Raw genomic sequence first — 23,677 nt, 5'->3', positions numbered from 1 at the left:
ATCTGTGTTAAACTATGATATCAGTTATTGATGTATTTTAAATCAGTGTTTCTCAACTCCAGTCCTCGTGACCCACTGCTCTGCACATTTTGTATGTCTCCCTTATTTAACACACCTGAACCAGATCATCAGCTCATTAGAAAAGACTCCATGAACTGAATTGAGTGTGTCAGATAAGAGAGACATACAAAATGTGCAGAGCAGTGGGTCACGAGGACTGGAGTTGAGAACCACTGTTTTAAATGTCTACCCACACAGCAGGAGACACCAAACCCGCGTGACTGTCACATTCGTTTTGGTGCCGCCCAGAGGATCAGCTCCGCCTCCGGGCGGCGCCATAAAATCTACTGTCAAACAGCGGATCCAGAGCGGACCCATGTCGGATCCTCGGACGCGGACACGCCTTTACTGTAATGGTTGACCTACGCACACCAAGAGTTGTGAGGGCCGCTGTAACCCAGTGTCCATCCTCACGGGAAGCGGGGGTGGGGGACAGATAGAAAGAGAGAGAGAGAGAGAGAGATAGACAGACTACATTACTTGTACTGAAATGTTGCTCGTCTCTCTTTCAGTGCAGCAAAGCGGTCAATGACTTTCTCATTGAAATCATGCATTTTGAGGAATAGTTCCATCTCCATGGAGAGCATGGCCAGTGCATTCAGACGTTCCTGGCCCATTGAATTTCGCAGGAATGTCTTAATTCTTTTCAAAGTTGAGAAACATCTCTCAGCTTCAGCTGTTGTCATGGGAGTAGTTATAAGAATGTTCAACAAACTCACAGTCTCAGAGAATGCCTCCTGGAGGTTGTAGCTCATGATAACCTGGTACAGTGCAAGTGCTCTCATAGATCAGAGACAGTTCTGTCTTGAACTTTGCCTTGTTCAGCGTGGGATATGCCTTCACAGTGGCATTCAGAGCCTCAGCAGGAAATGAATGGCAGTACCTTTCGAATATATCTCCCTGTACTAAGGTAGCACTCACAAGGTGGCCAGTGAAAGAGAACCTCGCTTTGGTGTGAGCCAGGATGGTGTCGCAGACCTCTTCAGACAGCTTCTGCTTCGCCTCTTCTGTCAAAGCCGTCCTTGGTCTGTCGGTTCCTGATGGCTCTTGCAGCTGGTCAGAGTCTCTGAATGCAAACAAACCAATAATGTGTTTGTTAGGCTGTGTACAGTACTGTAGTCTACGTGATGCACATGTTCACACTTTATCCAATACAAAGATGTCAGTATACCCACTGATGGTCTTCGGGGTCCATTGGACCCCAAATGACTTTTGCTTAGTTACATTTTTTTTTCTCTTTTTCCAAATGGTATTAAACTTCCTACGGCTCTCAACACTTTCTAGATCTACAATTTTTTTTTTTAAATGGAATGTTATCTGTTTTTATGTAGGCGTGACAAAAATAGTGACACTTGTGGTCTTTGGAGTCTATTGGACCCCAGACAATAACATTTAATTTTGTAACAGAAAAATCTCTCTATATTTTTTTTTTTAGAAATATAATTTTACTCTGTTTATTAATGTTTTTACTCAACATGTGTACAGTTTTTGGATGATTTATGATATTTTTAAAATTTCTATAAATAAATAAATAAATATTTATTTATCATTGGACTCAAAATAGACAAAAACCACGAGTGTCACTTTTTTTGAAGACCATCAGAGGGTTAAAATGGGCAGGGATGCATAATGTTATTGTTAAACACTGTTTTTTAAGCTATCCATTGTGCCTCACCTAACCAGGATGTCCAGCACAGAGTAAAGCAAGCTAGATTACACCACTGGCAATATATTATAAAAAAAGAACATATATTATAAAAAAGAACACAAATACAGTCTCCTTTCATGCATCTGTTCTGTTCTCACAACAAAGCTCTGCTTTGAGAAGGATCGAATAATATAAATGTTATCTTACCTAATGGTCTGCACACTGCTTGTGAAGCTCTCGAGGGCCCTTTTGATGAAGACTGCATCAATGTCCTTCTTCTGGAGCTTCTGGTACAGAATGTCGACGTTGGGCATGATTTTGTGAAAAAACCACAGAAAAAAAATAAAATCTTCGTCCTGTAGCATCCTCACGTAGCCAGATGCCTCTCTCACGCTGAGCTGGTCAAATGGACCATGTGAACCCGTCTTGATGGCTTCAAAACATTCAATGAGGTCATCTCAGTTCTCGTACACAGTGTTGACGATCCTGCTGTTAAAATTCCACCTTGTAGATGAAGCTCTGGGCAGTCTTCGTGAAACAATCTTGTCCAGAACGCTGCACCGTTTCGGTGACCGGGAAAAGAAAGACACAATACCGCTCAGATCGGAAAAGAAAACGTTAACTTTTTTGATGTGGGAGGTAGCTTGCTGCATGATCAAATTAAGCTGATGTGCATAGCAGTGCACATAATGGGCATTCTTAAAATGTTCACGCACCTTTTGCTGCACACCAGCCTTCTCTCCCCTCATCACACTGGCACCATCGTAAGCTTGTGCAACGAGTTTCATTTTGTTGTTGTCGTCGGCCAAAAGTTGGTTCAGTCTCTCCAAAAGTACACTGGCAATTGAAACTGACGTTGAATCCGAGATGGGAATAAACTCAAAAAAACGTTCCTGCACTGCATGGTTGTCATCAATGTATCTAAGCACAAGAACCAGCTGTGTCTGCGTGGAGACGTCCGTAGTTTCGTCAGCTTGGATGGCCAGATAGCTAGCTGACTTGACCTCCTCCACAATCCTTTCCCGCACAACCACTAGCATACATTCTAAAAGCTCGTTCTGCACCGTCTTGGATGTGCCCTTGAACACCGTGGCATTTTTCAGGTGCTCATCAAAAACTTCATCTAACTCTGCCACGAAGTCCACCAATCCAAGAAAAATACCTGGGTTTGTGGAGCCCTCCGTCTCATCCTTGCCTCGCAAAGCCAACTCGAACACTGCGCAAAACTTCACACACTGGATGAGCCGGTTGAGGATGTGTCGGTTCTTGCTCACCTCATCGTTGTGGCGACGAACAGCCTACCTGTATCCCTCATTCAGTTGAGTGGCAATGTTCACCCTCCCAACAGTCGCAAATCTCAAGCAGCTATCCATGTGGATCTTTGACATCTCAGGCTTCTTGATTTTCTCAGCCAGATGGTGCATATCTGTCACACCAGTCGAAACCCAAGCAGTGCTGTCTGTCGTCACGGTGTCAGGGTGGAAGAGTAGGCAGGGGTAGCAGAAGACTGCGTTAGCTTCTTCACAACCTGCTAGCCAGCTTTTTTTCACATACCAATTAGTTGAAAATCCTCGGGTGTTGGACTTTCCAGCCTTTATAGAAATTTGTTTAATAATTAATTTTGGTCTTGGAGGTCCTGATTGTTTTAATGCCAATTTGTCTGAATTGGATCGTCGACTAAAAGGAACTTCTTTCAGAGACACAACGGAATTGCACACACTAGCAGCCATTTTGAAAGTAGCAAGTGACTTGATCGAAGATATCCCCCTCGCTCTCTTTGCTCAGTTACGTATGACGCAAGCGCGTAAGTGCGAGTCCCAAATCCTCATTGAAAATTCATTGAAGGCTCATTTTCCGAAAAAAAAGTTTTAACATGAGAGTCAATGGGAGAATGCTTGGGCGATTTTCCACGTCAATGAATTCGCCCAGAGAGGCGGGACTCGGTTGTCGCGGCCAATCAGATTCGTCAGATTCAAGTCACGTTTCAAATGGTCACGCCCGCGACTCGCGTGACTTGAATCTAACGAATCTGATTGGACAATGACAGATCATATGTCTAGAACACTGAAAACTTCTTTTGCTGTGATAGAATTTGTAAAAAAAAAAAAAATCCTCTTTCTCCCAGTTGGTAGTGCGTCGCCCAAATCGCCCCTATACACCATCCGCCCCTGATAGCAGACGCTTTTATCCAAAGCGACTTACAAATCAGACAAATAAAAGCAGTTAAACTAACAGTAGGACAACAATATACAAATGCTTTGACCCTTCTCAATTAAATTTATGTTCCCTTTTGAGAGGTCTCTCGTATTGCGTAAGGCTAGCTTACGCTTTGGCAAAACTCCTTTTCTCGAGAATATTGAAGCCAAATTTTTAAAGAACGCAGTGACTATCTAGCGCGGTCATTGGCTGTGCTGCAGCAACTGCATGAGGCGGCTCAGACGCTTGAACCAATCAGGGCACTTCCCGCCCTGGCACGTCAGAGCCCGCAAAAATGGGTAGCTGCCCAGCCGGAAGCCCTGCCAAATTAGAAGGGACCTGCTATTTCGTGGCAGCCAATCAGTATCGTCCAACGTAGCAGCAACCAATCACATGTAACTGGAAGTCAAGCGACAGCAAGCAAATGGTCAATGGTGGCGCCGGCGATACCTAGTAAACCATACTAGAAACATGGCATGTTAAACCTTTTAGGACCTTGTTTAAATTATATACTACCAAACCATGTTAGAACATTTTCAAACTTTCTGGCCAAATTTTCAATGTTGCTCTATTTCTCTGTTCTTGTCTAGTTTGTAGCAATGAAACACCACCATTCAACAATGTATTTATTTAAATACAACATTAGAAACAATGATCAATTTTACACACCTGTCTTTCTTGAAAAAAACCTGCAACCTGTCTTTCTTGAAACGTCTCTTTTAGAACAAAAATGAATAGAAAGACTGTGCCTGTCTCCTTATCAACCTTAAATGTCCAACTTTACAAAAATTAAGGTTATTTTTTGGGCATCATCAAAGGGGTCTTGGTACTTTTGTTTGCACCTTTGTGTGATTATTTTCTTTTTTTCTTTTGTGACATCCAAACTGATGATCCCAAATTAAACTTTTATAGATTAGAGGCTTTTCACAAAATGTTTGGAATGTTCCTTTTTGATCCATGTTGGAGGTGACAGTAATGTAACGTAATTTAGTGATTCTGACAGGTCAATTTAGCTGAACAGGAATTATTAATTAATTTATAGGGAATTCGAAAATAATCACTTATTACGACCGAGCAAATGACTCGTCCAGGGTTCATTTGAACCGGCCGCAACTATCAGCTCTGCATCGGATATAAATATCCAAACTATAGTGAAACACTATTTATTAGCAAGGTAACTTAGATCAGCAGTTTAAGACATTAAATTCATAAGCACATAACACAAGTAACACTTCTCTTTAAATACAAACAAGACTTTATTGATTATTCTAACACATAAAACTAATATCTAACACAAACACACGCACACACATTCATACGAGTTGCAGAAAGAAAGAGTGTAGCAAATTAGCTCTATGAAATATTAATAATCAATAATAACTGGTTATAATTGATTATGAATATTTGGATCAGTTAATATAATTAACTTACTGTCGTAGATTAATATTACAATCAATTAACCTGTTTGTCCCGTGAACACTCAGGATTAATTGTTTATTAACTCTATGTAATGTACATTTCCGGGGCATGGGAAATGTCTTTCTTAATTTACAGTACTACTAAGAGCAGTAGCGAAAATCTAAATGATTAGTGACTCCAGTTATGAGCTTGAGACACGGACAACTTTACGTGTGACATGAACAAGATTTTATTAACTAGTCTAAACACTTAAACTACTCTAACATACACACACATACATGCATACAGTTTACCAAGGGAAAGAGAGCTGAAGCAGAATACAGGAAAGCAAGAAGTTATAGCATTGTTTGAAATTCAGCAGATCAACAGCCTTGAGCAAACCATCAGTTTAGTTCTAACACGCCCTTCTTTAAAGGGGTAAGGATACTTAATGTATCAAATAATGAGACTAAGTTTGATACTTGCATGTCTCGCCCATTTTAATTAAACTGTCCTGATGCAATCTGTTGAGGCTCCAGTTGATATTTGCTGATGTGGTCTTGATGAGAGAGAACCAGTGGGAGTCAGAGTATCTTTGGTGAATGGAAAGACAAGGCCGCAGCCTGGCACAAACTTGGTGGGTCCTTAGAAACTTCTAGTTCAGCATCATCTTCACGTCAGCATTTCAGAAAGGGACTAAGCGAGCTAAGAGCTGATCAGTGACTTTAACCCTCTGGGGTCTAAGGTGTTTTTGGGGCCCTTGGGATGTTTAGACATTTGTGCTTTTTTCAGTTATTTATAAACATGATAATGGCAAAGGTGTAAATTCACTCTATATTGCACAAACAGGGCTACCATAATATGTGAGCAACATGAATGTAGATGTTTGTATTTTTAAGAGAATAATGTTTATGAATGCACATGTATGTTTTGGCAAGGTTTGCCAGGAGGGGAAACTCCGTTTGATGACTTTTCCACCACTCCAACACCTTACCCCCCAAGTTCAAAGATGCAGTGTCTCTGTACTTCAGCATGGGCCAGCTCTTTAGGGGTCTTGACAGTCTGGCTAGGGTCCACAGTGCAGAATGTGTCACCAAAGAGATCTTCAAAGGGTTTTGACTTCTTGAAAGGAGGAACGTGTTCTAAAATTACAACAACAAAAAAAGCATGGCTTAGTTATGTCAGAGAAAATATAATGTGTGCCTCTTACAGTTGTTACTTGATAAATAAAAGCACATATCACATTTTCAGGCTGTTAACAGCAAAAAAGAATAGACAAATGTTTAACTACATTGTGTACATACATACCTTCTTCAGTGGTTTCAACCTGGAACACTGGCATCAATTCAGGGTCGTCGTCATCAGAAGTTTTGTCAGCAGATGAGTGAGCCGTTGCATTCTCAACCTGTGACACTGTGTCATTCTGTAGATTATAACACAGACACACATTCTCACACACATAGCGAATGGAGAGGCAGTGCATTTTAATACATTTATAAAACATTGCTGGAACTAAAAAATATATTCTTACTTTCTGGATCATCAATTCTGCAGCCTCATGGATGAGAAACTGGAAGGTTGCATCTCTTTCCTCTTCACTTAAAAAAGGCAGCTTTTTAAATCTGGGATCCAAGGCAGATGCTCTATATAGAACTTGTCTCACATCCATATATCGACGTTCTAGATCCTCTGCCATTGCCTGCTTCATCTCTGTAATTACACTGGAGTCTTCAGCCGTGACAGTGAAATGTTTCAACAATTTAGCTTGAAGAGGTGCAATGACAGATACAGTTGGCTGCACTTCCTCGCACATTATGGTGGTGGCAGTTTTCACTGGTCAGAGTAGCTTAACCATATCTTAAGCTACAGTGATGTTAATTTCATTGAGGGTATGCTGCAGGTCATTTGAGAGTTTCCTTAGTTTTTTGTCCAGCAGTGAAGCACACACTGCAGCTTGTTGCTCCAAAAATCGTTCCAGCATATCAAAGGAGCTGTTCCAGCGGGTGATCACATCTTGTTTAAGCTTGTGTTCTGGAATTCCGAGCAACCTCTGCTTCTCTTTTAAAACAGTGGTACCAATCGTGCTGCGGTGAAAAAATGACACGATTCGTCTCACTCTTCCCAAAAGACGTGTTGCAACAGCACATTTCAGGCCTTTCTGTGTTGCCAAGTTAATGGTATGCGCAAAGCATTTAATGTGAGGTGACAGATTTGCCTCTGCTCCAGCTATTGCCATATTGCTGCATTATCGGTGACCAGTGCAGGATTTTTGTCAAGTATATTCCACTTTTCACAAGCTTCTCTCAAGACTTTACCAAGATTTACCCCGGTGTGTGAGTCATTTAAAACACGTGTCTGCAGAACATAATTCTTCATTTGCCAGTCAGTGTCAATATAATGACAGGTCAAAGTTACATAACCTTCGGTTGTACAGGATGTCCATCCATCTGTTGTGATTGCGACTCGTTCTGCATCAGTTAGTGCATGCTGTATATTATCTTTCACGTGTCTTTCACTGAAGTGCTGTCTTGATGGAATGCTATATTTCGGCTCCAGAGTATGTAGTGGGTGACGAAAGCCTTCGTTTTCAACTACACTGTAGGGCCTCATATCCTTGCATATAAAAAAAGCGATCGCGAACGTAATGCTAGTTGCTCTTTTGGAGTTGTGGGCTAATGTCGGGGCGAAGAAGTTCTTCATGGGGGGTGACAGAGGCTGTTTTTCGTCAGCCAAATTACTCTCCTCGATTCCATGTTTTCTTTTCAGATGCGCTGACAAGTTTGTGGTGTTTCCCGAATATTGTAGCTCGTACTGCCAAACGTGTACACATAACATGGGTTTTATTTACCTGACCATCTTTTTTGGAAAATACAAAATGTTTCCAAACCCACGATTTGCGCCCGACAACAGTGTCAAAATGTTCAGCGTCTGTCTTTTCCATGGTCTTTTCGCTGCTACAGCCGCTTTGTTGCTGCATCTCATTCGCAATCCGACACACACAAGTGGCAGTATGGTGAGAAAAACGTAATGCGTAAACGGATGTTACGTGAGGACGTGGAGACTGTCAAAATAAAGGTACCTCATATCGATATTTTGCATCGATGCATTTTATCGTTAGACGTTTGATCGATGCATCGATCCATCGTTCAGGGTTCCCACGGGTCATGGAATTTCTGGAATGTCATGGAATTTTAAAAGGTCTATTCCAGACATTGAAAGTCAGGGAATTTTATATATTTTTTGTCCAAGTCATGGAATATCAGGGAATTTAGTTTGTTGCTTTAAATTTTAGTTTCCATTTATCAAAATGTAATTTTTCTATACCGATTTGTTTCACACATCTTTCTGTATTGTTGTGCTTAGGCTATTTTGAGCGCCATATTTATTCCCTTCCCGCTAAATTGGAAATCACTTATGGCGCTTTTCCACTACACAGTACCAGCTCGCCTCGGCTCGGCTCGGCTCGACTCGACTCGGCTCTGTTTGGTTTTCCACTGTGTAAAAGTTGTACCTGTACCTGCTTCCAGGTACTTTTTTTCGTACCACCTCCGGCGTGGTTCTAAGCGGGCTGAGGCGAGCTGAGGCGATACTAAAATGTGACGTGAAATCATGGCAGACTGCTGATTGGTCAGAGAGAATCGTCACTATTCACTGCGTCATCATTGCACGCGCCAGACGCAGTATCCTGAATAAAAAACAGCAAAAACAAAAACAAAAACATCCAAAAACAGCATACACTCGATTTCCTCCATTGTCCTGTGTGTGTAGGTAGCGGGTGTGTCTCGCGCGTCTCGCGTAAAAGATTAAGTCACGGCAGTTTCCTGCGGTGTCGCTATGACGACCAGGTACTATTGTGGAGGTACTATCTGCAATGGAAAACGGAGCGAAAAGCGAGCCGAGCCGAGCTGAGTCGAGGCGAGGCGAGTCGAGTCGAGCTGGTACTGGTAATGGAAAAGCGCCATTAGTTAACAGGTACAGGTGTCTGCATTCGACTAAGGCAAACATGCCAGGAAAATGTAAATTTCAAGAGCTTTGACTACAAAATTAACAATTTAAAGACTGGGTGTTAAAAGTAGACGACAGAAAAGCTAAATGTAAAGTTTGTAAAACTACTATTGAGCTATCGAATATGGGTGAGGGTGCACTTCGCAGCCACGCAAACAGCAAGAAGCATGCTACTCGTATGAAGCCGACAGGAGCATCATCTTCGGCCCAAGTGCCCATCACTGCTCTACTGCAGCCTCCCCATATAGCTCCAAGAGAACCGCAATCAGCTAATGAAGCCGCTCCCACCCCCAGCAGTGACAGCAGTGTGAGACACAGTGGAGCACGTCTCAGCTTAAAGGACACGTTTGGTATTTTACACTTAAAGCCCTGTTAACAGATCGTTTCTGATGAAATAGAACGGTTAAGATTAAAATTTGGACACATGCTGCTGTCCTGAGAATTTTAGGTTTCTTTCGCTTTTCCCCCCACCTACAGAATGGCAGCCTATGGGCACTGGAACAATCCTTCCTAAAACGCCAGCATCCATCTCTGTGAACGCGTGTCGACCGCTAAAAATATACATATTTAAAACTTTATAAACGAAATAATTGGCTTCCGGTAGCGGTCGGCAGATTTTGTAATCAATTAAATTTCTTTTAATTGGTTACTTTTCTTTTTATAATAAACAAAAATATAAAGGCAAATAGAACTTCATCGTTTAAGTATAAAATACAATAATCATGTTTTGAAACAAAGGTGTAGTAAGCTCTGGGCTTCTTATCTTCTGCTTGGGGTTTCTTGTCCCCAGCTCTGGGCTTCTAGGCGTCGGGGGCTCTGGCGTATCAGTATCCCGAGAGGCAGTCAGTTCATCAGTCTTTTATACTCCTGTTGTTTTCAACAGACGTTAGGTTGACACTCCTCCAAAGTTTCGCAGATCCTTCTCCAGGCAGGTGCAAGCGGTCCATCTCTTCATGTCCTTGAACTACAGTAAACTCAACTAAGATGGCTGAGTTCTAGGAGTCCTCTAGCGCAAAATAATCACACTTTTCTGCTCCTCTCAACATGGGTTGGCACAGTCACATATACATACATAACCAATTACTGTACATCTATGCCAAAACAATATAATCCATCTTTTACAAACAAAATAAATAACAACATTACACTGGCTAAATATGTGTAACAAAAAGGCATCTATAATAAACAGGGAGGCAGGTAAATGCATTTTCTTGATATTATACAACAGTATTTAGGCTACTGTTTTTCATACAAATACCATAGAAACCATAAAGTTACATTTTGCAATGATAGTGAGGTTATCATGATCTAAATGCATGATACTAAGTTTAATAAAACTCAAACAGTCAGAATATTACATTTTACCAAATAAAAATTAGCACATGCAGAAACTAAGGAATTAATTGTCCAATAACGATATTTATTTTGTTAAGGAAAAATGACAAATGTTTGAATGTTCTACCTCAGATTTGTGAAATGTTCACCAGTTTGGTAAGTGTTTGTCCTGATATGTTCTGACAATAAAGAGTAGTTTAAAACCACCATTAACGCTCTGGTTTCTACAACTTCCACTTAGGAGCAAAAATCTGCCTTTAAACTTGAAAGAAATAAAGATTTGACGTTTATCGTGATAATTATCGATATCGACTGATATAAAAAAATGTATCGTGATTTTTTTTTTTGCCCATATCGCCCAGCCCTACTGTGAACTATTTAATAAATAAAACTGTCAAAAACTGTCTTTTTGATTCAAAGAAGAGTAAAAATGTTACTTAGTTCCTTTGTAATCAAGTTTATTAAAACAAATTTTAGATAATTTATTTTTTTAAAAATGGAACATTAAAATGCCAATTAATAAATACAAAAATGAGCAATACAAATAAAATAAAAGGATAAGACAATTAATATGACCTTTATGAGGCCAATAAATGTACTAAAATAAAGAAAGGATTTAGGAATATTAGCATGGCCTTTGTGAAGGCAGATACACATTTTAGGGTGAAGAACAGACATTTAGGACTGTTTCATGTCCTCTATGATCCTCTGACCTTCATGACCTCTAAAATAAAGAGTAATTATTTAGGACAACTTCCATGACCTTTATGAAGGCAGATAAACAATATAAAGTAAAGATCAATCATTTAGGACTATTTACAGTTGGTACTCAACCAGAATAATACTTTACCATTCCCGTAAAATTGCGGGTGTGTATTTGCTGCCTTTAGAGGCGCTACAATCACAGACTTTGAAAAGTGTCAGTTCATTCTCTCTATTGCGTAATCTGCCACCGCGCTGCGGCTCATTGAGAGCGATTGAGAGCTGGTAGCAGATCAATTCAAGTGAAATATTGTAGTTAAATGAATTCATAATCACAATACTGAAATTACAATAAAAATTGAGCTAAAACAAATGTAGGCTTCTATTATTGCATCAAATTTAAGCAAAATAGGCTAAACGTTAACTTCGTGCGTCCAATTTTTCTATAAGTTAGAAAGACTATGCATGTCAATAGGTTATACTTCGTGCTATTTTAATTTGTTAGTAGATTATTAACTGAAACATAACAGTGAAATAAATTAAACTAAATGATCGTAAAATGAAAACATTGATCAGGACTTGCAAACCGATGTTAGTCGCCAGTATTTGTGTTTTAGCATTCTTAATTAAGAATTAAATAGGCTTACAGTAGGTTGTTCTGATTAGCATATTTTTCTTTAACACATAATGAAAACATTTCAACAAAAAACCTTGCAATAGAAAAATATTAGGCTACATCAATGCGGCCTTGCATGAGTATAAGAGGTTAAAGACAACAAAGCCCCCAACGGCGCCTTCCAGGCAGCGAGGGGATGGGTAGGTTTAAGGTTGAGGGTAGGGTTAGCTGCCTCTAAGGAGCCATTGGGGGCTTAAAACACCATCGAGCAACTTTGCTGAGCAGAATCATTATCTTAACCTTAAAAGCTAAATACAATATTCTTTACCGTGATGTTATGTATGGAAGCATATTTGTATAAAATTTGTCATTCTTCATAAGCCTGGGTTCCTTTGCCACTAATGATTGAACTTAACAATTGAGATGAGTGTGATTGCTGGTTAATGCCTCTTTAACTATGAATGCCTCTTTTAACTGCTAATAAAATACTTTTGTACGATTATTTATGTCTCTTGACTCCAATGGTGATTAGGACCTGTGCGTGCCTTTAGAGGTTGTGTTTAATTCTTGGGGTGAAATCCCCCAGGTGGCGTAGTCGGAAATTATATTAATTTGAGTTCGCTGAGGTATATTTTAATTTAAGTATAGTAAGCGCATCCGTCCCACCCCATAGCATATTCCCTGCCCTGCCACAATACACTGGTAATGATTTCCTTGTATTTTTACAGTAAGTTACTGGCAGCACGGTTGAAATATCTATATTAATACATTACTAAACATTCTAAACATTTTTGTAGTGCTTGTAAATATCTTCATTTGTGTTCTGAAGATGGACAAAAGTATCACGGGTTTTGGAACGACATGAGGATGAGTAAATGATGACAGAATTTTAACTTGGGTCGGTTTAACTTTGTAAGAAATCAAATTGTGTGGAACAATAATAATTTATCCTCCATGTTTTTAAAAATCCTGAAGTATCTTCTCTCAGGAAGTTCACGTAGCACATTGGGTCGTCTTGTGTGGATTTCATGTTGACCCTATAATTACATATTCAATACAGTGTTAAATACTGAACATTGAAAAAGGCATCTACAGTCATGGTCAAAATTGATGGCACCACTGATAAATATGATAAAAAATGGCTGTAAAAAATAAATCTGCATTGTTTATCCTTTTGATCTTTCCTTCAAAAAATTTGCCAAAATCTAACCTTTCATTGAAGTAAAAGAATTGAAATTGGGGGGTAAATCACATTATGAAATAAATGTTTTTCTCCAAAACATGCTGGCTGTAATTGTTGGCACCCCTAGAATTTTTTATGAGAAAAATATCTCTGAAGTATATTCCCGTTAATATTTACATTTTTAAGCACACCAGGGTGACTAGGAACATGAAATTGTCCGGCTATGACTTCTTGTTTCACAGGAGTTTAAATATGAGGAAACACAAAGGCCAAATTCCATTAATCATCCATCACAATGAGTAAAACCAAAGAATATAGTTCTGATGTGCAGCAAAAGATTGTTGAGCTTCACAAAATAGAAAGTGGCTGTAAGAAAATAGCTAAATAATTTAAAATCCCCATTTTGACCATCAGGGCAATAATTAAGAAGTTATAATCAACTAAAGATGTTACAAATCTGCCAGGAAGAGGATGTGTGTCTATATTGTCTTAATGGATGGTGAGGATGAAAGTTTGAGTGGCCAAAGACTCTTCAAGGATCACAGATGGAGAATTGCAGAGGTTACTTGAGTCTTGGGGATCAGAAAGCCAAAAAATTTTTTATCAAACAACCCCTACATCCCCACATGTTGTTTGGGTGGGTTTCAAGAAAAATCCTCCTCGCTCCTCCAGAAACAAACTCCAGCATATTCAGTGGTCAGACATGACTGGATCTTCAAAAGGGACCGGATTCTGTGGTCAGATAAAAAAATAAAAAAAGGGCTTTTTGGCAGCAAACCCAGCAGATGTGTTTGGTGCAAACAGGGATGAAGAGTACCCCATGCCTACGGTTAAATACACTGCTGGATCTTATATGTTGGGGGCCTTTTTATTTGCTGGAGGTCCTGGACATCTTGTTCAGATACATGGCATCATGGATTCTAGCAAATACAAACAGATAAAAAATCTAAACCTGACAGCCTCTGCTAGAAATCTTATAATGGGCCGTGGTTGGATCTTCCAAAAACAAACATCAAAATCAACACAAAAATGGGTAACTGAGCACAAAATGAAGCTTCTGCCATGACCGTCCCAGTCCCCTAAACTGAACCATATAGAAAATGAGTGGGGTGAAATGAAGAGAAGAAGCACCAACATGAACTTGTGAATCTGAAGGATCTGGAGAGATTCTGTATGGAGGAATGATCTCTGATCTCTTGTCAGGTGTTCTCCAAACTCATCAGGCATTATAGGAGAAGACTCAGAGCTGTTATCTTGGCAAAAGGAGGTTGCAGAAAGTATTTAATAGCAGGGTGTCAACAATTATGGCCAGCGTGTTTTGGAGAAAAACATTTATTTTATAATGTGATTTACCTCCACTTTCAGTTCTTTTACTTCAATGAAAGGTTAGATTTTTGTGAATTTTTTTAATGAACGATCAAAAGGATAAACAATGCAGATTTATTTTTTACAGCCATTTTTTATCAAATTTATCAGGGGTGCCATCAATTTTGACCATGACTGTAGACCAAACATTTATGAATGATCTGAATTTACACACATCAATACCCAGTTTTTGTAACCTTAATTTTGTTCTGAAAATAGGAGTGCTATATAATCTAATTTACTGTAAGTATGGTGTCACATTTGATGAGAACACATGTTCACATAAAATAATAAGACACATGGATACTGAGATTTATTTCTAAACTTGGGCATTAACCGTTGAACACAGCTCTTCAGATCATAAAAATAATCATAATGGAAAATCATTACTTTTTTCATATGAAGCTTCTGCTTGTAGGGTTTCAGTTAAACCACTCAACAGCCTTGAACGACCAAGACCAAAATACCATTATATCATGAATCAGAAAAATCCTATAAAGTGCATCAGAAGTTTTTCCAGTCTTTGGCGGTCGAGATCTGTGTAGAAGATGTTCTGGAAGATTCTGGTTCATAATGCATTCAAATTCAGCGTACACCCGAAACAGAGGGAAATATAGATTTATACACATTAAAAGCAGTCAGACAATACGTATGTACTCTAAACAAAAGAGGGAAAATCAATTCATTCTAATGCGTACCATATTTATTGTAAATACAATAAATTACTTTTATAAAACTAGTTACATTTCTAATTGTTTCTTACTTAAACAAGTAATGGCATCCAACTTGTTTAAATCTGATAAGAAAAATTAAGTCCTAATAGCATGGATAAAAAAAGCTAGTTTAATTTCAGCAGTTTATTAACACAAGTGGTTAAAACTGTGTAGTCTAAACATTCACTTGCTTATATATATATATATATATATATATATATATATATATATATATATATATATTTGTTTGTGGAAATGTGTGTTTAAATACCATCATCCAGCAATAAAGCTTGGTTTCCATGACCGTAAAAAAAACTTTTGTTTTAAATAATCGCGTCATATTACGTCACGAGGAGGAGTCATTTGGCGGGCTGTGCGTTTGCTCAGTGCAGAGTCAGACTCGGTTGGTGTTCAGTGAGAGCGGTCGTGATTCAGTGTGTCTTCGGTAGTTATTGTATTTTGATTGATCATCGTCATGGTAAATGATTGTGTTTGTGGAGGTTGCACAAACTCTAGGCTGTCAGGACATCGAGTCCACAGTTTAACGAGCAAGAAAAAGGACGGTACTATGATATCTAACGTGTCTGGGTGTGTTTTGTGCGATGAAGAGACGGACTTAACTTCTTTTTCTGTTTCAAACACGCGGTGTTGTGTAGCGTTCACTTTATATCTGAGGATTATCATCCCAGCGATATGATGCAGTTCAACACGGGATGCTGAAGCAAGAAACCAAGCGAGGCTCACAACACTTTCATCGGTCCGTCAGAGATAAAGCTCGACGTGAACTGCACCGTAAAATAATTGTGAAGTTAAATCAAATATCAGGACTGTTTTGGCAGCAAAAGCAGGACCGACTCAATATTATGAATGTGGTAATAATATTCCTGATCGGTGTGTATTTTAACAGCTGCAATGTTGTGTTTTGAGTTACAGTCAAACCAAAAGTTTTTCAGACACCAGATATTATTTTTTCACTAGTGGGTGCCGGACACTATAGTTAATTTATGTAGGTGAGGATAACAAAATAAAGTAAACTGTGACATTATACCCAAAAATTCCAGCATACCCAGAAAATGAAGCATTGCTTGGTATTTTATTGACCTAAATTGGTAGTATCTAATTGTGTAGTTCAATTTAACTATTCAACATTTTGTTGAACATTTGGTATTTTTCACTAGTATATTATATTAAGCCGGTGTGTGTGTGTGTGTGTGTGTGTGTGTGTGTGTGTGTGTGTATATATATATATATATATATATATATATATATATATATATATATATATATATATATATATATATATAGTCACTTCCCCTGTTTTTTTTTAAATATTTGAAACCCAGAATTAATTTTAATTTACCTTAAATGTTGAATGCCATTAATGCTGACCAAGAAATATACTAGGAATAGTGTGAATACTTTCCTCAAACACTTGGTGACGCCACAATTCAAGGTTCAGTTTAAGCACATTATATGCCTGTCTAACAGGTGTTTATTATAATTAACTTTTAAATTCACCCCAAGTGTGTGTGTGTGTGTGTGTGTGTGTGTGTGTGTGTGTGTGAGAGAGAGAGAGAGAGAGAGAGAGAGAGAGAGAGAAACATGTATTATTTCTTTGAGTCCTGCTGGTGTCGCAGTTGTGACGTCAGTGGCTTCAGTCAGTGCGCGGGAGGTCTGAGTGAGGGCAGATGTGTGTGTTGTTCACTCCCGTTCAAAAGTGTCTTAAAAGGTAAAGAATCGATGATTCATTTATCTGTATTTCGGTAAATGTACAAATGTACAACTTTAAAGCCGTTATATCGGCAAAAGTATAATTTTAACCGAGGGAATGTGAGCGTGAAAGTAAGCCTACAGGTGTGAAGAGTGACTGCTAATTTCCCTTCTGTGTTTTAATATTTGGCAGGAGCAGACAAAATAATTATATAATGATTAATAACTGAATTTGTCTAACTATGTATTTTATGTGATGTCTGAATTTGATTTGGTTATATTTAGCCTATATTAAATGCTGTGAATGTGGGTGATTAAGAGGTACGTTATAGGAGTTGAGTTTTAATAATAAGTGTGGTTTATTTTTTGTGATTGTATTAGATATATTTCTTTGATATTCAATCACTGTTGACTGCTTTAAATGAAGTCTTATATAAAATACATTTATTGCATTATTGACATCATATTGAATTTGATGTGATATTAGTTATGTCATTACTATTAACTTTATACTACTTTATTATTGTAAAATATGAGATTATTTATATTGTGAACTTGATTTAGTCTGTCCCAGAATAATGTGGGAAGAAATTAATGCATGATTTGTAATTAAACCCTTAACATTAGTGCTGTAATTAATTGCACCTAACATTTCAGTTTTAATATATTTTTATGTTGTAATAATTTAACGTATAAACTCAGAATTAAAGTAGAAACGACAAAGACAGTATATTTTAACTATTTCTTTTATGAAAGAAGGCATCGATTATACTTCTACAGATGTCTCTTGTTAAATAGTTTTTTGATTTTTCAAGTTTCATTTTTTTTTTTGTAAGTGAAGTGAACCTAAAACAATCTTCACATAAACCCATTATAACGGTCACATTTACCTGTGCGCTTCAGTACATCAGCCACACCTCTGCAGTCGGATGGTGTCACAGGAAATACTCGCTCCAGTTTGACTTTCTAAAGATTAAGCCAACTGTGCTGAACTTGCATGGTGATTTTCTTCAACTTCTTTCATCAGAAAACGCTCTAGACGAGGTGTGACTTCCGTAGACATCTCAGTGAGCTTCCAACAAGTCCATCCTTCCTGAATTTTTGGATCACTTTTGTGGCAGTTATTTAAACTAATTAATGTTTTACACATTTTATGTTTTTTATGTTTTTCACTCTTTGTGCAAATAAATTATTTTCTCGAGATTTCTGATCAATGTAGTGGATTTTCTCTTTGTTGTCAATAGCCACCTGTGTGTGGATTGATTAGACTCGTCTGCTGGTGAATTCCTCTCAACTACAATTTTATTTTATGTTTAATTTTTATTTAAACAGCTCTGTATTGCTCGCGACCTTGTTATAATATTTTATGTTCACTGGAGGCTCCCATTAACCTCATATGGTCTTCGTTTCCTGTTTACACTTATGGTCTTTCGGGTCAATATGACCCCAACAATTGATAGAGTAATTGTAAAAAAAAAAAAATATATATATACACATTTTAAAAAATACAAATATTATCTTTATTTTATTGGTTTTACTTCTCATCTATACATTAATGCTGTGTTTTGGGAGCTATGAAGTACTTTTGTACATATTTACCACACAATTCCTCAACTACACCATTAGCTTACATGTGAAATAAAAAATATGTATGAAAAATTACTTAAATGATACATTTCACTCTTTGATTAATAATAAAAAAAACATCTCGGTTTCTTTCTTTTTTTGAAAATTATGATTTGATTTGATTTGATTTGATTTATTTGACACTAAAAGTTAAAACAAGTACAATCAAGCCCAAAAGACCAATTCATACACATTTAAAAAAAAACTGTCGAGGATAAGATACACAACAAAGCCACAGGCTTATTTCCATTGTGGTCCTCTGTATTCAAAAATGGATGAGCAGTTCATAATGGGAATGAAATCAAACAACACACATCAACATATTAAGCCATATAGATATATCATTTTTTTTAAGCCACGTACACAGACAGTAATCAACAACTAGAATGTACATTTCCTGAAGAAAATGTGAGTGGTGCTTGCAGTGGCAAAACTTGGTTGCTAGGGTGTGGTACATGATTGCATACAAGCCAACAATCATGTCTGTACGATGTTCTGGTGCTGAGATATAGCTTATTTATGTGTTTGTACGGTTACTAGGGTAATCTATATAGTTGTTATAGTGTGCTTATACAGTTTATGGGATGATATTTAAAGAAGAGTTGACAGCCTGAGTCTAAACAGACTATTATTTTCTGGAGCTGAAATATGGCTTGTAAATGTTGTTTTATAGTTGCTAGGGTGCCCTAAGTGGTTGCTAGGGTGTTCTGGGTGAGCACTATATATATTGATACATTTAAAATCACATTAAAAGCACTTTTTCGGTTTACACATTTTGGGTGCGAGTCATTTCAGCTTTAAATGGTTTAAAAAAAAAATCACATTTTCTGTGACCGCACTTTTAGATGTGTGCCATATACATTTTTATTTTATAACAAGTATCCGATACCTGACCTCAAGTAATGTGAATAACAAAGAATCTGACACACTTGTAAAAATGCTCTTTATGTGAATGAGTGGGTGGCTCTTAAAAGAGCCGTTGTTGCCTTTAAAAGGACATTTGATGACTTCAGCTTTGGAGTTCCTCCCGCAGAGTTTCTCTGAGGTTGCTCAGCAGAAGCTGGTTTCCCTCTGGGCTCAGGTGGACTCCATCGCTAGACACGGTTCGTACGGGTGCTTGAAATCCTTGAAAACATTAATAGCTTAATAGCAAACTAATAACTAATTTATTGCATAAATAATGCAAACTAATTGTAAATGCAAACTAATAGTTTTTTTTTTTTGCTTAATTGCTTTAAAATTATTTTTTTGGGCACTTTTAGACAGAAAATGTAAAGACAATGACACATACAGCGAGCCAATATAAATATAATTTAACTCACCTAACCTATCGCTTGAAGCAATAATCCATCATTTGTCCTTTTGCCTATATCCAATTTAGGCATGGGGTTTTCCCTCAATTTTTATTTTCTAGCTGCTGTTTGAATGGTACCGTGGTAAATTTGTTGGCGATGAAATAAAAAATACTTCTAATCTCTATAATTAAGGTTGAAGGAACTGTAGGGTGATGGGAATGGTTCAGGTGCAGTGAGGGTTTGGTCAGCAAACAGAGTCTCGGTCAGAAGACGTCAGATGATATGGAGTGATGAAAAAGTAAGTTATTTTACCTGTTATATTTGCACTACATTGTTACTGTGCAACACATATTTACTTCAGCATTGCACTAAGTTCATGTTATGTGACACAAATAAAAAGATTTAGAATTGGCGTAGGTTTCCATCATTTATTAACACGTGGTGTGAACTTGTGGTATCAACTTGAAATACAGGCATATTTTTGTAGATGTGTTCCTAAAAATATGCATATATTTTTACGTTTGATGTGATTGTTTTAAACCCGTGTTTAGACCCGTGTTTCCCCCGTTTGTTGAAACTGCTTGAGATGTCTGTTTTTTTGGAGTAGAAAAAAATACACACATTTAAAATCAGCGTGTGTGTGTGTGTGTGTAACATGCTGGGACACACAAGGTGGTATAGGTACATGTACATGTAGTATAGGTAGGCTATGTTATGAAAAAAGAGTATCCATCGCTACTGTAAAGTAAAATTTAAAATATTCTAATAATTTCCTACCTATCTCTTGCTGCCACTGAAAAAAAAAAAAAAAAATCCCTACCGACCCATGACCTCAACTGACAACCAACAGGAACCAAACTTTTTTTTTTTAGGCCCAAGCCTGCATTTGATCAAGCATACCATAAAAACAGTTATTATGTGCATGTATATTACTACAATAAAAATAACTTTTCATAAATATACATGTAAATATATAAAGTGTGTAATTTATTCCTGTGATGCTATGCTGAATTTTCAGCATCATTACCTCAGTCTTCAGTGTCACATGATCCTTCATAATTCATTATAATATTAATTGATTCTCAATAAACATTATTATTATCAGTTGTACGGCTTCATATTTTTGTGGAAACTATGATACAGTTTTCAGTATTCTTTGAATAGAACTTTCAAAAGAGCAGCATTTATTTGAAACATTTTTTTTAAACAATTCAAAAGCTTTTACTGTGACTTTTGATCAAATTAATCTCTTTTCTGTATAAGCATTTTTTCAAAACAATAAATCTTTAAAATATTGAAAATGTTTATAAAACAGAACAATGACCAATTATAACCACATTAGAAAACTTTAAAGGGATAGTTCACACAAAAATGTAAATTCTGTCATTAATTACATACTCTCATGTCGATCCAAACCCATTAGACTTTTGTGGAGAACACAAATGAAAATATTTTTAACAGATGCCTTTGTGTGTTCAAACAATTACGTCTTTATTCACAAATGATGTATCTCAGACGCATGAGATGGCCGGCTCTCTCGCCAACACAACCCTGATGAATCGTGGTGCTCCGTGAACACGTGTCAGATGTATATTTTGTAGGGCTGGGTACAAAATATCGATTTCTCGATTTTAATCGATTCTCATTTTTCAGGGTGGCCGCGGGTCCTTAAAAAGTCTTAAAATGTCTTAAATAAAATATTCAAATGCCTTAAATTCAGATTCAATAGGTCTTAAATATTTCTGGTCACGTTACCGCTAAAATTTCTCCAGTCTGACGGACATAAGTGTCTAATGTCTAATGTCCGTCAAATAACCAGTGAAGCATCGAATCGTGAGAATGATTCAGATTTTATTACATAACCAGTAGGGGTGTAACGATACGCGTATTAGTATTGAACTGTTCGGTATGAGGCTTTCGGTTCGGTTTTCGGTAAGCATTTTCAGATGGTTCGTTGGACCATTTTTCCTGCCGACCAAAATTTCGTTATTTCAAATGTAGGTGCGTTGCGCGTGGCAAGCGCGCTCATAATGTAACAGACACTGGCGCGACCACAACATTACCCAGCATCAAATGGCAAACGTAATGCAAGCGGAACGAAACTGCTCGTTATTGTGTGGTTGAAGGACCGTTTATCAGTTTGGACCAGTTCAGCGCGAGCCGATCGTGATCATGCTACACTGTTACTACACAGCGCTAATAAGAGATCCAGTAAAGAAAGCATTTGAATTCGCCACAAAAGTAATAACATCGCTGCGAGATCTAGTGAGAAACATTCACATTTCTCCGTTATTCACGGATCAAACAGCGCATGGAAACCAGGAAGAAACATTGTGCCATGAATGAACTATCAGTGTCCACAGATCAGCAACATTCACCATGGATTTACTGTAGTAACACTAACTGCAACCATGGAAGTTTGGAGGAAAAGTAGGCATAATGCCTTCAAGTAACATTACATCGGTTTTATTTTGACATTATGAATACAATTGCTGCCCTCAAATGTTAATCTGAACTAAAATAAACCTTTGTTTATAACTACAATATTACATTTCATTTTTTTTCCAAGGAGCTGTTTTGTTTTATATGCTCCTAAGAAAAGTCAATTATAGCTCTAGAATTGCTCAAAGTAAAAAAAAAATATCAAAGTAAAAAACAATATTTATGATGTTAGTTTTAATTAGGCTCGCACTGCTTGTCTCTGTGATAGATTTTATAGGAAGAAATCAAACAAATGAGCATAACGGCAAACACAAAAAAACTCCCAGAAGAAACATACTGAGGTAAAAATTCAGAATGTTGAGTTTTTTATTTATAACGTGATATAGTTAAGTAACATAACATGACGGGAGAAATTTTGCTGAATATTCTCACGATTGCAAATGTTACATTGATTTTAGTTCAATAAACAAGTGAATATTAAATTATTTCAATTACTTAGGTTAAATATTACATATACACATGTAATATATTGTGTATTTCCATCACAGGTTTGGTCTTAAATTTCATTCAAAGTGGCGTTAAAAAGGTCTTAAAAAGTCTTAAATTTAACTTGTTTATATCTGTAGACACCGTTTTTACGAAACGATATTGATTCTTAAATCCCAAGAATCGATTAGTCATCCTGTTTTCAGTTGATGAATGAATGGAACATTGTTGCGTGCATCCCATCCCATCCAATAAATCGCAATAATCTTTGTGCTTTGTTATTATTGATATGAAACACAGTCTCAGATTTCAAATCTGGGTTCGGGCCTAACTCCGAGCTCGGAGCCCTCTCCCCGGACAGCACGCCAAATACGCATTTTTTTATTTGTGCATGGCAGAAAGCACATACTGATACTGACGTAATGACACGCATAATAAGAGTTATTATTTTGTATGGTTTTACACATCGCTTCACCCTCAGTACGTGTTTTGGACATTTGTAGACGGTTCTATTTATATATGTGTGTATTTCAGAGAGGAGGCACAGACCGAAGTTGCCATGATGAAGAAGGATTTTGCGGAGTACTCAGCTGAGAAGGAGGAGCTGAAGAGAGCTATCTCTCATAAACACAAACTCAACAAGTTCATGACCACCAAGAATAAGGCGAGAACCGCCATGGATGATGGACAGGAAAAGAGAGCTATCTCTCATAAACACAAACTCAACAAGTTCATGACCACCAAGAATAAGGCGAGAACCGCCATGGATGATGGACAGGAAAAGAGAGCTATCTCTCATAAACACAAACTCAACAAGTTCATGACCACCAAGAATAAGGCGAGAACCGCCATGGATGATGGACAGGAAAAGAGAGCTATCTCTCATAAACACAAACT

General features: G+C 37.6%; 1 long non-coding RNA gene across 1 annotated transcript; it reads left to right on the top strand.

Moving 5' to 3' along the window:
* Positions 1 to 19,585: 19,585 nt before the first annotated feature.
* On the top strand, positions 19,586 to 23,539 carry LOC311289749. The gene is made up of 3 exons (XR_014627217.1): positions 19,586 to 19,660; positions 20,045 to 20,150; positions 23,315 to 23,539. It is a non-coding gene; the product is annotated as an uncharacterized lncRNA (long non-coding RNA).
* Positions 23,540 to 23,677: the final 138 nt, after the last annotated feature.

The sequence above is a fragment of the Rutilus rutilus genome, assembly GCF_951802725.1.
Source record: "Rutilus rutilus genome assembly, chromosome: 4".
Classification (NCBI taxonomy): Eukaryota; Metazoa; Chordata; class Actinopteri; order Cypriniformes; family Leuciscidae; genus Rutilus; species Rutilus rutilus.
The sequence above is the reverse complement of the archived record's forward strand: the minus strand, read 5'-3'. Positions and strand labels throughout refer to the sequence as shown.